At 44.1% G+C, this 11,441-nt stretch overlaps 1 pseudogene; it reads left to right on the top strand.

The window, feature by feature from the left end:
* Window positions 1-476: 476 nt before the first annotated feature.
* On the top strand, window positions 477-1,780 carry LOC102274956 (multiple coagulation factor deficiency protein 2 homolog pseudogene; annotated as a pseudogene).
* Window positions 1,781-11,441: the final 9,661 nt, after the last annotated feature.

The following is an 11,441-nucleotide window of genomic DNA, read 5'->3' as shown; positions in this document are numbered from 1 at the left end:
TCCCCTATTTTACCTCAACTCTCCTATATAAATGGTGTCTCCTCCCTAAGCTAGTTGAGAAGTTGATTTGTGAACCAGGTTCCCACTCCATCCTTGGCCATTGAATAAAGCTTGTGTCCTTCCAGTCTTAGCATCGGTTTCATTATTGGCTGTGCAAATATTATGGAAAAAAGAACTTCCCTGGCCAAGACAAGGGGTGTTGCTGGGTGCTAGGACACTGGCGCAGGTCCAACCAATTCAGTAACAGATCAGAGTTTCAAATTCCCAATAAGAGGTTTTCTCTGTGCTTAAAGAGGTTTAACTAAAAGAGGTACCGCTGACATGAGACCTCTGCGGCTGCTCAGAACTCACTTCCTGTGCAGCCTGCCCTGGAACTTTTGTGTAGCAGGTGCCAGGCTCAAGGAACTAGGGCCCGCTTCTCCCATCCTGGCAGACTGGGCCTGATTAAGAACTGAGTGCACTATCAAGCATGTTTTATGGAGCATCTGGAAGGTGTCACCAACAAACCAGAAGCAGAAGATGTCCCCATAAGAACTACAGCTCCATTATTTCAAGATGCATGATTGTAATAGCAAAAATTTGCTTGATGGCCTAGAACTCTCCACAGCCATCATTCATGTCCATAAAAAGGAAAGGAACAAACAGGTACCACTATTATTGAGCCCAAGTTCCTTCCGCTGGTTGCACAACAGGATAATAAATCAGGAAACCAGTTGTTGGGACAAGAATTAATAACTTTAATCGGAAAGCTAGGAGACCAAGATGGCAGACTAGCATCTCAAAAAACCATCTTCCTTCAGTCCAAATTCAGGCTCCTTCTGTATTACAAGTTGGGGAAGGGACCCACTTTGGCACCATCCAGTGGCTAAGCCAAGCCACCAAGGGTAACTGTGCTGTGCTAAGTCAATTTCAGTTGTGTCTGACTCTTTTGCGACCCCATGGATCCTAACTTACCAGATTCTTCTGTCCATGGTATTCTCCATACAAGAATACTGGAGTGGGTTGCTGTCCCCTCCTCCAGGGGATCTTGCCGACCCAGGTATTCAATGGAGTCTAGGCGGGATCTTTACCACTAGCGCCACCTGGGAAGTTAGTTGACGTTGTTCACTAACTGTTGCTTGCTTGGGGGAGGGGCCCACTGTTGCGCGAGCCAATGGATGAGCAGGGCTGCTACAGCTGGTGCCTGCTTCACTGCCACTGCACGTGGAGCAGAAAGGGGCGGCTCCAGGAAGCAGCCGGGTAGAAAGAAGTACCCTGGCCCTTCCAGCAATGTCAGCTGCCAGCCCTTGGTGGAACCAGGCATGCAAGCGGCCAAGACCATGGTGGCCATGTAGAGGTTCTCGACTAGTCAATCAAGCATGATCACTGTCTGAGTCAGTGAGTGCTGTGGGCTCAGCCCACCTCTGACCCCAACAGCCAGTCTGTGACGTCCGAGGTGGCCCCAAGCTGGCGCCCCCCAGAGCAGAGCTCCTGCCTGCTGGCTTGTGCAGGGGGTGAGCAGCAGGAGCTGGCCAGTCTGGTGAGATAGCAGCAGCTAGGTACAGAGAGGTACCGCGACAGAGTGGCCCCTGACTCAACGGAACACATAGGTGGGCCCCAGGAAGGGAAGGGCACATCAGGCCTCAGGTTCTGATTTGGGAGGCCACCACTGTACCACCAATAAGAGAATATGAACTGATCAACTTAATACATGGTGTTTTGAGAGACACTGACAAAAAACAATGACAGATACATCGACTATACCCAGTTCACAAATCATGAAGTAAGCATGCTTTGGTGATAACTTTCCTCCTTACATGCAAATGCTGCTGCTGCTGCTGCTAAGCCGCTTCAGTCGTGTCCGACTCTGTGCGACCCCATGACAGCAGCTCATCAGACTCCCCCATCCCTGGGATTCTCCAGGCAAGAACACTTGAATGAGTTGCCATTTCCTTCTCCAATGCATCAAAGTGAAAAGTGAAAGTGAAGTCGCTCTGTCGTGTCTGACTCTTAGCGACCCCACGGACTGCAGCCTATCAGGCTCCTCCATCCATGGGATCTTCCAAGCAAGAGTACTGGAGCGGGGTGCCATTGCCTTCTCCATTATATGCAAATATAACCCATAATAATGTGATGGAACGCTTTCAGTAACTCCAAATAATTCCATTCCAAAACACCGCTCAGATATTTTCATAAAGACTTGCAGCAGTTTGTTACAGTAGGGTGAGAAAGAGAAACCAAGAAAAATAAAAGGAGAAATGGGATATACTGTAGTCTCCAAGCACTATTAAATCTCTTATTGGGCAAAGGCTTGATTCAAGAAACATTTTAATAAGATTGGACAGGGACTGCCCTGGTAGTCCAATCATTAGAACTCTTTGCTTCTACTTCAGGGGGCCCAGGATTCTATCATTGGTTAGTTCAGTTCAGTTGCTCAGTCGTGTCCAACTCTTTGCAACCCCATGTACTGCAGCACACCAGGCCTCCCTGTCCATCACCAACTTCTGGAGTCCAGCCAAACCCATGTCCATTGTGTCAGTAATGCCATCCAACCATCTCATCCTCTGTCATCCCCTTCTTCTCCTGCCCTCAATCTTTCCCAGCATCAGGGTCTTTTCAAATGAGTCAGCACTCTGCATCAGGTGGCCAAAGTATTGGAGTTTCAGCTTCAACATCAGTCCTTCGAAATGAACACCCAGGAATGATCTCCTTTAGGATGGACTGGTTGGATCTCCTTGCAGTCCAAGGGACTCTCAAGAGTCTTCTCCAACACCACAGTTCAAAAGCATCAATTCTTCAGAGCTCAGCTTTAGATTCTTTTATTTTAGCTATCAGTATGTAAGAGCCCACACTGTGGTCTTTCCTCCCACTTCAAGGCTATGCAGCAATGACTGACCTTCACCCCAGGCCTTGAACAAGAGTCTCTAACCCTAGAGAGGGCTTGTCACCTTTTCCCCCAGACTCCAGGCAGGAATGAAGTGGACAACTTGGTTTTTTAACTCCTGTTTCGCCTGTAGCATCTTTAAAAAAAAAAAAAAAATTATTTATATACTTATTTATTTGGCTGCACCAGGTCATAGTTGCAGCATGTAGGATCTAGTTCCCTGACCAGGGATCGAACACAGGCCCCCTGATTGGGAACATGGAGTCTTAGCCACTGGACCACCAGAGAGGTACCCTATGCTTAACTTTTAATTGGTGGTTGACCATTTGGACTATAAAGAAAGCTGAGGGCCGAAAAACGGATGCTTTTGAACTGTGGTGTTGGAGAAGACTCTTGAGAGTCCCTTGGACTGCAAGGACATCCAACCAGTCCATCCTAAAGGAGATCAGTCCTGGGTGTTCATTGGAAGGACTGATGCTGAAGCTGAAACTCCAATACTTTGGCCACCTGATGTGGAGAGCTGACTCATTGGAAAAGACCCTGATGCTGGGAAAGATTGAGGGCAGGAGGAGAAGGGGATGACAGAGGATGAGATGGTTGGATGGCATTACTGACACAATGGACATGGGTTTGGGTGGACTCCGGGAGTTGGTGATGGACAGGGAGGCCTGGCGTGCTGCAGTTCATGGGGTCGCAAAGAGTAGGACATGACTGAGTGACTGAACTGAACTGAACTGACCATTTCACTATTTCTTGTCTTTTTTCAAAAGAATCAATAAAGCCTAACAACAAGCATCCAATTTCACTGTTCTTACAATTACAGAGTTGCCCACGTTTTTCCAATGCCTTGTGTGTTCCTTTCCACAAATAAGCCAAACCCATACTCCACTGGTGAATATCTTAATAACTGCCCTTCTCTGTTGCGTCAGGGCACCTGCACTATATACCAGCAGTGACAGGGCACTCATTTCCAGGCGGGCAGCAGGTGAGCCAGCTCTAAATCCTACCTTAGCATCTGCTTTCATGGACCACTCCCAATACATCATCACGGGTTACTATATAGGTTTATTAGGGAGGATTTTTAGGATCCTCACCGCAGATAGGAGACGAAGTCAGGCCAAGCAGAAAGACAGATGAGCTGCAATGCAGCTTAACAAAGGTGTGGGGAACTCTGAAGCTATCACAGGCTTCCAGAGTCACCTAAAATTGGGGTCTTGGCACTTTACACCTTGATATTGGTCAGTCATTGCATGTGTTACTCAGGAAAAGGGAATGACATTGGGTAATGAAGAAGAGGGCTGATAGCTGATGTCTGTCAGTTGGCAGCACATCCAAAAGCTGGGCAAATAAGCCCTTTGGTCCTGCATGAAGACAGATTGGGACAGCATCACCCAGTACCTATTGCAACAGTCTACAACAGGCCTGGCCCTTGGGTTCCTCTTCAAAAGCATCTCCAGCAATGCTCCCTTTTTTCATTTCCTCTGGGCATACTCGCTTCTCTCTTGTCCCTGGAACACACCAGCCTCAGGGCCTTTGCACGTCCTGCTCCCTCTGCCTTGAATGCTCCTTCCCCACATGGCCCTGTGGCTCCCAGGCTCAGATGTCCCTCCTCAAAGAGGGTACCTGACCCTCAGCTTAAAACAGTCCACCCATCCATATCACTTTTCCCCTTGCTCTGCTCCGTCTTTCTCCATGTTGTTTCTCACTCTCTTACCATGAATTATACTTGTTTCCTTATTGTCTGTCTCCCCCTGCAAAGCAAGCCCCATGAGGGCCAAGCTGTGACCTATCTTGTCCACTATTATGGGTCCTGCTCTGGATCAGTGCCAGGCACAGGGTCAGGACTCAGCAAAAGTTAGGGAAGTGCATCAAGTCCCTCTCTCTTCCTCACTGCACCCTCTGGATGCTCCTATGAGGTTAGAGACACCTCTAGGGCTGTGCCAGGGAAATGGGCAACCTGACTTCCTGGGCCCAGATCACCTCCTGCCTCTGAGTCTCAGCTGCTTTATCAGAAGCCACCACTCACTGAGGAAGAGGGACAGGCTGCCCAGTGGAGCCAAAGAGGAACTACCAGGTTGTGGTACAGTTTGTCAATAGGGATGGATCGGTTTGGATGTAAACAAGTTGTAATTTGTGAGAACTAAAGGCAGCATGCCAGGCCTCCCTGTCCATCACCAACTCCCGGAGTTCACTCAGACTCACGTCCATCGAGTCAGTGATGCCATCCAGCCATCTCACCATGCTGTCGTCCCCTTCTCCTCCTGCCCTCAATCCCTCCCAGCATCAGACTCTTTTCCAATGAGTCAGTTCTTCACATCAGGTGGCCAAAGTATTGGAGTTTCAACTGCAGCATCAGTCCTTCCAGTGAATATTCAGGGTTGATTTCCTTAAGACTGACTGGTTTGATCTCCTTGCAGTCCAAGGGACTCCAACCTTCAAATAACACACCAGCCAGGTTCATGTATGATACACAGAGTTTGCACTTGCAAGTACTTACTTACATGGGAAAGTTATACTGAAGGAGATGTCACCCTAAACTAGCCAAGATAGAGTTCTTTTGACCTTTGGTGGCTTTTTTTTTTTTTTTGCATATACAACTAGAGAAAGCCAGCTATAAAGTCAGATAGACTGAATGAAATGTTTAGTTTGATTACATTTAGCTTCTAAAAGAGGAACTAATAATGTAATTTCTTTGTAGGACACCAACAAAAACCTGCTTGAAAACATATCAAAATTTCAAAAGGCCACTGATGCAGGCTGGGCCCCTCCTTCTGTTCCTCCCAGTTCCTCTAAGTGTCCACAGTATCCTCTCCTTGCTATCCACCTGTCCCTGAACTTCCTTTTTATAACACTGAAACTGATTCCCCTCAGAAGGCAACAATATTTCTAAAGCACTGATTAAAATGTCTCTGATTCAGAACTAGAACAAAAAATTTCACAATTCATATGGAAACACAAAAGACCCTAAATAGACAAAGCAGTCTTGAGAAAGAAGAATGGAGCTGGAGGAATCAACCTTCCTGACTTCAAATTATACTACAAAGCTACAGTCATCAAGACAGTATGGTCCTGGCACAAAAACAGAACTATAGACCAATGAAACAAGATAGAAAGCCCAGAAATAAACCCATGCACCTATGGGTACCTTATTTTTGACAAAGGAGGCAAGAATATACAATGGGGCAAAGGCAGCCTCTTCAATAAATGGAGCTGGGAAAACTGGACAGTTACATGTAAAAGAATGAAACTAGAACACTTCCTAACACCATACACAAAGATAAACTCAAAATGGATTAGACACCTAAATATAGGACAAGAAACTATAAAACTCTTAGAGGAAAACATAGGCAGAACACTTGACATAAATCAAAGATCCTCTATGACTCATCTCCTAGAGTAATGGAAATAAAAACAAAAGTAAACAAGTGGGACCTGATTAAACTTAAAAGCTTTTGCACAGCAAAGGCAACTTTAAGCAAGGTGAAAAGACAACCTTCAGAATGGGAGAAAATAATAGCAAATGAAACTGACAAAGGATTAATTTCCAAAATATACAAGCAGCTCATAAACTCAATACCAGAAAAACAAACAACCCAATCAAAAAGTGGGAAAAAGACCTGAAGAGACATTTTTCCAAAGAAGACATACAGATGGCTAACAAACACATGAAAAGATGCTCAGCATCACTCATTATTAGAGAAATGCAAATCAAAAATACAGTGAGATATCACCTCACACCAGTCAGAATGGCCATCATAAAAAAGTCTACAAACAATAAATGCTGGAGAGGGTGTGGAGAAAAGGGAATGCTCTTGCACTGTTGGTGGGAATGTAAATTCATACAGCCACTGTGGAGACAGTATGGAGATTCCTTAAAAAGCTAGAAATAAAGCCACCATCAGTTCAGTTCAGTTCAGTCTCTCAGTCGCTCAGTCTTTGTGACCCCATGGACTGCACTACACCAGGCTTCCCTGTCCATCACCAACTCCTGGAGCTTACTCAAACTCATGTCCATTGAGTAGGTGATGCCACCATATGACCCAGCAATCCCACTCCCAGGCATATACCCTGAGGAAACCAAAATTGAAAAAAACACATGTATCCCATTGTTCATTGCAGCACTATTTACAATAGCTAGAACTTGGAAACAACCTAGATGTCCACTGCCAGATGAATGGATAAAGAAATTGCAGTACATATACACAATGGAATATTACTCAACCATAAAAAGGAATGCATTTGAGTCAGTTCTAGTGAGGTGGATAAAACTAGAACCTATTATAGAGACTGAAGTAAGTCAGAAGGAGAAAGATAAATATCATATTCTAACACATATATATGGAATCTAGAAAAATGGTACTGAAGAATTTTATTTACAGAGCAGCAATGGAAAAACATATACAGAATAGACTTATGGACATAGGGAGAGGGGAGGAGAGAGTGAAATGTATGGAAAGAGTAACAGGAAATTTACATTCAGTTCAGTTCAGTCACTCAGTCGTGTCCAACTCTTTGCAACCCCATGAATCGCAGCACGCCAGGCCTCCCTGTCCATCACCAACTCCCGGAGTTCACCCAGACTCACGTCCATTGAGTCAGTGATGCCATCCGGCCATCTCATCCTCTGTCGTCCCCTTCTCCTCCTGCCCCCAATCCCTCCCAGCATCAGAGTCTTTTCCAATGAGTCAACTCTTCGCATGAGGTGGCCAAAGTACTAGAGTTTCAGCTTTAGCATCATTCCTTCCAAAGAAATCCCAGGGCTGATCTCCTTCACAATGGACTGGTTGGATCTCCTTGCAGTCCAAGGGACTCTCAAGAGTCTTCTCCAACACCACAGTTCAAAAGCATCAATTCTTCAGCGCTCAGCCTTCTCCACAGTCCAACTCTTACATCCATACATGACCACAGGAAAAACCATAGCCTTGACTAGACGAACCTTTGTTGGCAAAGTAATGTCTCTGCTTTTGAATATGCTATCTAGGTTGGTCATAACTTGCCTTCCAAGGAGTAAGCGTCTTTTAATTTCATGGCTGCAGTCACCATCTGCAGTGATTTTGGAGCCCCCAAAAATAAAGTCTGACACTGTTTCCACTGTTTCCCCATCTATTTCCCATGAAGTGATGGGACCAGATGCCATGATCTTTATTTTCTGAATGTTGAGCTTTAAGCCAACTTTTTCACTCTCCACTTTCACTTTCATCAAGAGGTTTTTGAGTTCCTCTTCACTTTCTGCCATAAGGGTGGTGTCATCTGCATATCTGAGGTTATTGATATTTCTCCCAGCAATCTTGATTCCAGCTTGTGTTTCTTCCAGTCCAGCGTTTCTCATGATGTACTCTGCAAAGAAGTTAAATAAGCAGGGTGACAATATACAGCTTTGATATACTCCTTTTCCTATTTGGAACCAGTCTGTTGTTCCACGTCAGGTTCTAACTGTTGCTTCCTGACCTGCATACAAATTTCTCAAGAGGCAGGTCAAGTGGTCTGGTATTCCCATCTCTTTCAGAATTTTCCACAGTTTATTGTGATCCACACAGTCAAAGGCTTTGGCATAGTCAATAAAGCATAAATAGATGTTTTTCTGGAACTCTCTTGCTTTTTCAATGATACAGCAGATGTTGGGAATTTGATCTGTGGTTCATCTGCCTTTTCTAAAACCAGCTTAGGGAATGGCAAACCACTTCAATATTCCTGCTTTGACAACCCCATGAACAGTATGAAAAGGCAAAATGATAGGATACTGAAAGAGGAACTCCCCAGGTCAGTAGGTGCCCAATATGCTACTGGAGATCAGTGGAGAAATAACTCCAGAAAGAATGAAGGGATAGAGCCACAGCAAAAACAATACCCAGTTGTGGATGTGACTGGTGATAGAAGCAAGGTCTGATGCTGTAAAGAGCAATATTGCATAGAAACCTGGAATGTCAGGTCCATGAATCAAGGCAAATTGGAAGTGGTCAAACAGGAGATGGCAAGAGTGAATGTCGACATTCTAGGAATCAGAAAACTCAAATGGACTGGAATGGGTGAATTTAACTCAGATGACCATTATATCTACTACTGCAGGCAGGAATCCCTCAGAAGAAATGGAGTAGCCATCATGGTCAACAAAAGAGTCCGAAATGCAGTACTTGGATGCAATCTCAAAAACGACAGAATGATCTCTGTTCGTTCCCAAGGCAAACCATTCAATATCACAGTAATCCAAGTCTATGCCCCAACCAGTAACGCTGAAGAAGCTGAAGTTGAACGGTTCTATGAAGACCTACAAGACCTTTTAGAACTAACACCCAAAAAAGATCTCCTTTTCATTATAGGGGACTGGAAGGCAAAAGTATGAAGTCAAGAAACACCTGGAGTAACTGGCAAATTTGGCCTTGGAATATGGAATGAAGCAGGGCAAAGACTAATAGAGTTTTGCTAAGAAAATGCACTGGTCATAGCAAACACCCTCTTCCAACAACACAAGAGAAGACTCTACACCTGGACATCACCAGATAGTTAACACTGAAATCAGATTGATTATATTCTTTGCAGCCAAAGATGGAGAAGCTCTATACAGTCAACAAAAACAAGACCGGGAGCTGACTGTGGCTCAGATCATGAACTCCTTATTACCAAATTCAGACTTAAATTGAAGAAAGTAGGGAAAAACCACTAGACCATTCAGGTATGATCTAAATCAAATCCCTTATGATTATACAGTGGAAGTGAGAAATAGATTTAAGGGCCTAGATTTGATAGAGTGCCTGATGAACTATGGACTGAAGTTTCTGACACTGTACAGGAGACAGGGATCAAGACCATCCCCATGGACAAGAAAAGCAAAAAAGCAAAATGGCTGTGTGGGGAGGCCTTACAAATAGCTGTGAAAAGAAGAGAAGCGAAAAGCAAAGGAGAAAAGGAAAGATATAAGCATCTGAATGCAGAGTTCCAAAGAATAGCAGGAAGAGATAAGAAAGCCTTCTTCAGCAATCAATGCAAAGAAATAGAGGAAAACAACAGAATGGGAAAGACTAGAGATCTCTTCAAGAAAATCAGAGATACCAAGGGAACATTTCATGCAAAGATGGGCTCGATAAAGGACAGAAATGGTATGGACCTAACAGAAGCAGAAGATATTAAGAAGAGGTGGCAAGAATACACAAGACCTGTACAAAAAAGATCTTCACGACCCAGATAATCACGATGGTGTGATCACTGACCTAGAGCCAGACATCCTGGAATGTGAAGTCAAATGGGCCTTAGAAAGCATCACTACAAACAAAGCTAGTGGAGGTGATGGAATTCCAGCTGAGCTATTTCAAATCCTGAAAGATGATGCTGTGAAAGTGCTGCACTCAATATGCCAGCAAATTTGGAAACCTCAGCAGTGGCCACAGTACTAGAAAAGGTCAGTTTTCATTCCAATCCCAAAGAAAGGCAATGCCAAAGAATGCTCCAACTACCGCACAATTGCACTCATATCACACGCTAGTAAAGTAATGCTCAAAATTCTCCAAGCCAGGCTTCAGCAATACATGAACCGTGAACTTCCAGATGTTCAAGCTGGTTTTAGAAAAGGCACAGGAACCAGAGATCAAATTGCCAACATCTGCTGGATCATTGAAAAAGCAAGAGAGTTCCAGAAAAACATCAATTTCTGCTTTATTGACTATGCCAAAGCCTTTGACTGTGTCGATCATAATATGACTGTGTGGATGACAATAAACTGTCAAAATTTACATTAGCATATGTAAAATAGATAGCCAATGGGAATTTGCTGTATGACTCAGGAAACTCCAACAGGGGTTCTGTATCAACCTAGAGGGGTGGGCTAAGGAGGGAGATGGAAGGTAGTTTCAAAACAGAGGTGTGTGTGTGAAGTCACTCATTCGTGTCCGACTCTTTGCGACCCCATGGACTGTAGCCCGCCAGGCTCCTCTGTCCGTGGGATTCTCCAGGCAAGAATACTGGAGTGGGTTGCCATTTCTTTCTCCAGGGGATCTTCCCAACCCAGGGATCAAATCCGGGTCTCCTGCATTGCAGACAAACGCTTTAGCCTCTGAGCCACCAGGGAAGCCTCAAAACAGAGGAGATATATATATATCTATGATTGATTCATATTGAGATTTGACAGAAAACAACAAAATTCTGTAAAGCAATTATCCTTCAATTAAAAAAAATAATTAAATTAAAAAGAAAATAAGAATATCATCAAGCATACAAGAACCCAGAAATTTTGTTCTTCTTCTTACTCCTTATATAAAAGGTAACTTCTTTGTGAGTTACTTGAGGATGTACTCCAGCAAGATGAGGGAGTATAATAAAGCAAAGAGAAATTTAAAAAAAGAAAATCAAAATGAAAATTCTAATATGATAACCCTGCAGTAACTGTAGACATCAATCAATCCAGATTGGAGCAAGAATACAGAGGCTTCTGGGAATGGGTCAGTGGTTTGTTAAGGCCATCTCCTACCAGCTCACAAGAGTCCACTGGTAATTTTCAGGAATGTTGCAAGTCAGCTGTTTAAAACATTTTAACATTTGTTATCAAAAATTCGCTTCTGTAAATTTGTAGTTAAATAAGTTATATTAA

This window comes from Bos mutus, chromosome 26 (genome assembly GCF_027580195.1).
Source record: "Bos mutus isolate GX-2022 chromosome 26, NWIPB_WYAK_1.1, whole genome shotgun sequence".
Classification (NCBI taxonomy): domain Eukaryota; kingdom Metazoa; phylum Chordata; class Mammalia; order Artiodactyla; family Bovidae; genus Bos; species Bos mutus.
The sequence above is the reverse complement of the archived record's forward strand: the minus strand, read 5'-3'. Positions and strand labels throughout refer to the sequence as shown.